Source organism: Chinchilla lanigera, unplaced genomic scaffold, assembly GCF_000276665.1.
Source record: "Chinchilla lanigera isolate Chin_1 unplaced genomic scaffold, ChiLan1.0 scaffold00146, whole genome shotgun sequence".
In the NCBI taxonomy this organism is placed as follows: Eukaryota; Metazoa; Chordata; class Mammalia; order Rodentia; family Chinchillidae; genus Chinchilla; species Chinchilla lanigera.
In genome coordinates this window covers 1,709,419-1,714,831 of record NW_004955547.1, presented here as the reverse complement: position 1 = coordinate 1,714,831, position 5,413 = coordinate 1,709,419, and the positions used below count along the sequence as shown (strand labels likewise).

Sequence of the window (5,413 nt, the reverse complement as noted above, 5' to 3'; positions counted from 1 at the left end):
GGGCACCCGGCCGGCCCCTCCCGGCTTCTGCGCCCGAGGCCCAGGCGCGGGGCGCAGCGCCGCGAAGCTCCGATTCCGCCCCGCAGGGATCCCGGACGCCTGGGTCCCCGGCGGTCAGGGCCCACCCAGGCGGCCAGGGCGACCTGGCACCGGCCTCCTTCCAAAGAACCTACTGGGGAGGACGGGTGGGACCGGGCGTGGGACCCGGGGTGCGAGCCCTGGTGTTGCTGGAAGGCTGGGGGAGTGATGGGAGGGTCACCGTCGAGCAGCGCCAGAGCGCTTCATAAATATTTAATCACGATATTATTATTAATAATAGTCAGATAATGGGACCAGTATACGCTCCCTGGGCATTCGCACCTTGCAAGGCCGAGGGAGCCCAGAGGGCCTTCTAGCGTCCACTTTAGCCTGGAGATCCCCCACTCGGCTGCCTAAAACCGGCACAGAGCAGAGGCTGCTGGACAGGGGGACGTAGAAGTAGTCAGGCAGCCTTCCTGGGCCAAAGAGGGGAGGCTCTGCGCGGAGGTCATAGCCTCTTCCGCTCCTCGATCCTGCTCCCAGAGAAGAGGGCTGCTTTTCTGTTCCGTGCGTCTCTCCTCCCCTCACCTTGGCAATCAAGGTGGCCGGCGCTGACAGGCAGAGGCCCTCGGAGGAACGATTCCAGGAATTCCATTTTGAGAGAAGTCCTGGTGCCCAGGGTGATGTTTTCGGACCTGGGACTTCCGTGCATTCCTGCTGTAGAATTTCATTCATTCCTTCATTGCTTTGAGGAAAACAGCCACTAAGTGCCTTACCCTGAAGGATCCTGGTAAAGCTTGTCTCTGCTGTCCTGCACCTTTCATTCTGGGTGGGCAAGGAGATCATAATAAACATGAGCACAAATAAGAGGATACCGTTGAGTGAGCGTGTGTGTGTGTGTGTGTGTGTGTGTGTGTGTGTGTGTGTGTGTGTGTGTGTGTGTGATGAGCTATTTCTTCTCTTTTCTTCCTGGAGGTACTACCTGGTAGTTTAGAAAAGGAAAGTTGAGGATGTGGCTCAGTGGTAGAGGTAGGAGGCAGGTAGGTAGCATGCGCAAGTCCTAGCTTCAATCCCCAGCACCACAAAGAAACAAGAAATTTGAGCCAGGTTCGGTGGGGCCCACCTCTAACCCCAGCACTTGGAAGACTGAGGCAGGAGGATTGCAAGTTCAAGGCCAATCTCAGTAACATATCTAGACCCTATCTTAAAGTAAAAAACGGATAGGGATATAGTTCTGTGGGAGAGCACCCTGGGTTTGATTCCCAGTATTCCCAGTACTGAAATAGGTAGATAGATACATAGATAAATAGAGAGGACTTAGCCAGCATGTACAAGTACCTGGGTTAGATCCCAGCATAGCAAAACAAACAAAAGCCATTTCATGGGTACCTTTTATCCTTCCTGGGATGGATCTCATCTGAGTACAAGGGAGTAGGGAGCAGAAGAAGAAACTTTTTTTTTTTTTTTTGAAGAAACTAAATTTAAATCTGCCTTTATTAAACTAGTCTTTGCTGGAGCTGGGCAGGGTGGCGCACGCCTGTAATCCCAGCACTTGGAAGGCTGAGGCAGGAATCACTGTGAGTTCAAGAGCAGCCCGGACCACACAGTGAGTTCAAGGCCAGCCTGTACTACTGAGATGCTGTCTCAAAACTCACCACCCTGCCCCCAAAAGAGAAACTAGTGGTGGCTGTCTGACTGCGTGAGTGCTGTAGAAAGGGGAGACCGGTTGCTGCTCCTCCTGTCTCTTTGTCCTCCCCACTTGCCTTGCTTCTGGCCCTGTGCACCTCACTGGGCTACAAACAGCTTGGTGGCCATCCCTTCGCCTCCGCCCAGGGCTCCGGGTTGGGCACGGGTAGATCTGGAGCAGAACTGAGAGCCTCTGTTTCCAGCTGCTCTGGATCCCAGGGCCAGAGCATTCCCTACCAACCCGCCCGCTTCCGGAGACCTCTGCTCCAGGTCCGGAGGCAGGCGGGTGTGGCCGCTGACGTCACTCTACCTCCGTTTCCCTCTAGGTAAACATGGGGAGAGTGAGAAGGGCCCCATGCTAAGCATTTCACGTGCCAGCACTCGTGGGATCGTTAGAACCAGCTGCCTGAAGCTCGGCTGTTTAACGCATTAGGACTCCTTCTCACCTAGTCAGCCTGGTTGTCATCAGGGATACAAAACCCGAGGGCTGGGGATGTAGCTCAGTGGTAGAATGCTTGTCTAGCAAGCTGGAAGCCCTGGGTTCGTCCTCAGCACCAAAAAATTAAAAAGCTAAAAAAAAAAAAGCATAAATACTAATGGACGGGGAGGAGCTAATTACCATTTTAAAGATAAGGAGATTAAAGTTCAGAGAGGCTAAATAAGTTGCCCCAGATCACAAAACCAAACTAGTATTTGAAGCTAGGTTTTCCTTGAAAACTGATACCCATCTTTCTTTCTCCTTCCCTCCCTCCCTCCCTCCCTCCCTCTTTCTTTCTTTCTTTCTTTTTCTTTCTTTCTTTCTTTCTTTCTTTCTTTCTTTCTTTCTTTCTTTCAAGGCTCTCACTATGTAGTCCAGTAGTTTGGCCTTAAACTCATGACCATCCTCCTGCTTCAGCCTCCCGAGTGCTGGGATTACAAGCATGTGCCACCATGCCCGGCCCCCGCCCTTTTTTTTGTTTGTTTGTTTTTCTCCGGTACCGGGAACCGAACTCACGACCTTGCGCATGCCAGGCAGGCGCTTTTGTCGCTGAACTAAATCCCCAGCCCCCCCCCCCCCGCCCTTTTTTGACTCTCAACTTTCTTATCTATAAAATGGGGATAATGTTCGTTGATATTGTTCTTTTTGTGGTTGGTTGTTTGAGACAGGCTTTTGCTATGTCGTTCAGATGAGCCTTGAACTCACTATGTAGCCCAAGCTGGCCACAGACTCTTGGCAGTCCTCTTGCCTCAGCCTCACCACTACACTGGGTGAGCTGATACTGTTCTTGGTGTCTGGCAGGATAATTTCAGAGTGAGCTCTATTAGGATTTTTCAGTGAGGAAACAGAGAAATAGGACTGGGGGTATAGTTCAGTGGTAGAGTGTTTGCCTACCATGCTTAAAGCCATGGGTTCTGTCCCTAGCACTGCAAACACACACAAACACAAATAAACAAAAAAAGAAAAAAAATAGAGAACAGAGAAGTAAACTGTCCACCTATAGACAGCCACACAGTTGGTCAAACTGTATTGTTTACTTAATCACCGGGTTCTGTGGTTTTGTGAGGCTGGTGTCAGAACTGAGTAATAATAGCATTTATTGAACTCCTACACAGTCTCCTCCAATACTACCTCCGTTGCAAATATGGCAGTGAAGGCGTAGAAGGTGGCCCTTGTTCAAGAACTCTCGGCTCAGCAGTGGTGAACCTGAGAGGTGAAGCTAAATTCTTAACTATTACACTAAAGTGAAATATGTAATTGAGATAATATATGTAAATTATTATACCTGCCCCTTTCTGAGCACTTTGTGTGTGCCAGGCATTGATGGAAACGTTGTATATGTATTAATTTATCCAGTCCTAGCTGGATGTGGAGTCACACGCCTGTAATCCCAGCACTCCAGAGGCTGAGGGCAGGAGGATTGCCAGAGTTCGAGCCTGGGCTGCATGGTGAGTTCACGGCCAGCCTGGACTACATAGTGAGACACTGTCTCAAAAAAAGACCAAGAAATTATTCAGTCCTCACAATCGCCCTAAGAAGAATGTGCTCTTATTTCTGTTTTTACAGATGAAGAAACTGAGATGTGGATATAAATCATTTCTCCAAAAGCCTGTGCCTGGTAAATATCAAAGCTGAGATCACTCAGAAGGCTGAGGCAGGAGGATCAAAAGTTTGAGACCAGCGTTCCTAACTTAGTGAGACCCTGTCTCAAAGTAAAAATTAAAAAAGGTTGGAGATATAGCCCAGTGGTAGAGCACCCTAGGGTTGGACCCTCAGTGCTAAAAAGAGCTGCAGTTAGAAGCCCAGTGGCCTCACCTCAGAGTGTGCACCCAACCCTAATAGTATGTGTAAAAGCCCCGAGTGATCGTTTCTCAGCAGGTAAGATGGGGCCAGGGATGGAAAAGGTGGGAGGACAGACAGAAAATCCACCAAGCAGTGCCGGCAGGACATCTCCCTGCTCGGAGCCTGCACAGGGCCGGTACTGCCTGTGTGCAGGAGGTGGTGTGGTAAGGACGGGGAGGGCTCTGGGGCTCTGGCCTGTGAGCCAGCGGGATTTGCTGGAGAAGCAAATGTGCAGCAGGCGTGAAAGGGACCGGCAGGCTGACAGCAAGGCTGAGCGTCTGTGGAAGGCTGAAGCTGCCCTCTGCTGAGATGGGGAAGGCAGCGTGCAAAGGGAGCAGTTGGGGCTGGAAGCTGGGAGTGTGGCTTTGGCGTGTGGAGCCGGAGATGCGAACAGGCGGTAGGCAGTTGGATTTACGAACCTGAGTTCCCCATGAAGTCCAGGCTGCAGACTGAGGTTTGGCAGTTGTTGGACTGGGCGAGACCCCCCGGGAGGGAGGAAGCCTGACAGGCCGCACCATTCACCTCAGCCCCAGCTGCCCAGGGTCCCAGTCTTCTGGTCAGTGAAGTGGCAGCTCTGCAGGAGGTAAGCAGGGGCCCTGTAGAGAGCTGAAGGCATTAGGGTGGTGCATGCCTGTCATCCCAGCACTCTGGGAGGCTGAGGCAGGATGATTACAAGTTGGAGTGCAGCCCGGACAATTTAGCTAGACCCTGTCCCAAAATAAAAATATTTTTAAAAATTACAAATAAAAAAAGGGCTGGCTGATGTAGCTCAGTGGGAAGATGCTGGGTTCAAAAGGAGGTGGGGAGGGAGGATGAGGAGGGGGAAGGTGACTTTCCAACAGACATGACTTTCCTTCACTTGGGTACAGGTAAGACTGAACTTAGCTTTCCCAGCCATCCTTGGAGTCAGCGAACTTTACACAGGGCACCCCACCGGTGACTACAATGAGAGGGTGTGTTAACAAATCACAAACTCCAACCACACTGAGTGAGGGGTTAAAACCACCAAAATGGGTCTGAGTGACAGATGTGAGTCCCATACAGGTTCCCTTTTCCTGCATAGGATAAGATTCTTCTTATGTAAAATGTCATGCCTGAAACACATTCCTGAGAACAAGGATCACACAGAACCAAGCTAGATGGAGATCCTGGGGTCCTCCACTGCCTCCCGTGTGTCTACTGTGACACTTAAACATACCCTATCCTACTTACCTTTTTATTCTGTTTATCTCCATGGTGGACTGTAGGTTTCTCAAAGAAGAGAAATTTGGTTTTTTTCCACTGCATCCCAAAAGCCCAGCACACAGTAGCCTCAGAAATACTTGTTGAGGGGCCGGGATGTAGCTCAGCGGCACAGTGCCTGCCTGGCAAGTGCAAGGTCCTGAGGTC

General features: G+C 50.8%; 1 protein-coding gene across 1 annotated transcript in view; it reads left to right on the top strand.

The window, feature by feature from the left end:
* The first annotated feature begins 2,803 nt into the window (after positions 1-2,803).
* The window catches only part of Pou6f1 (POU class 6 homeobox 1), a 26,664-nt gene continuing 24,054 nt past the window's right edge, over positions 2,804-5,413 (top strand). The window contains exons 1-2 of the mRNA XM_013508496.1: positions 2,804-3,395; positions 3,539-3,800. The gene's annotated coding sequence lies outside the window, so the exon portion shown is untranslated. The remainder of the gene's footprint in view (positions 3,396-3,538; positions 3,801-5,413) is intronic.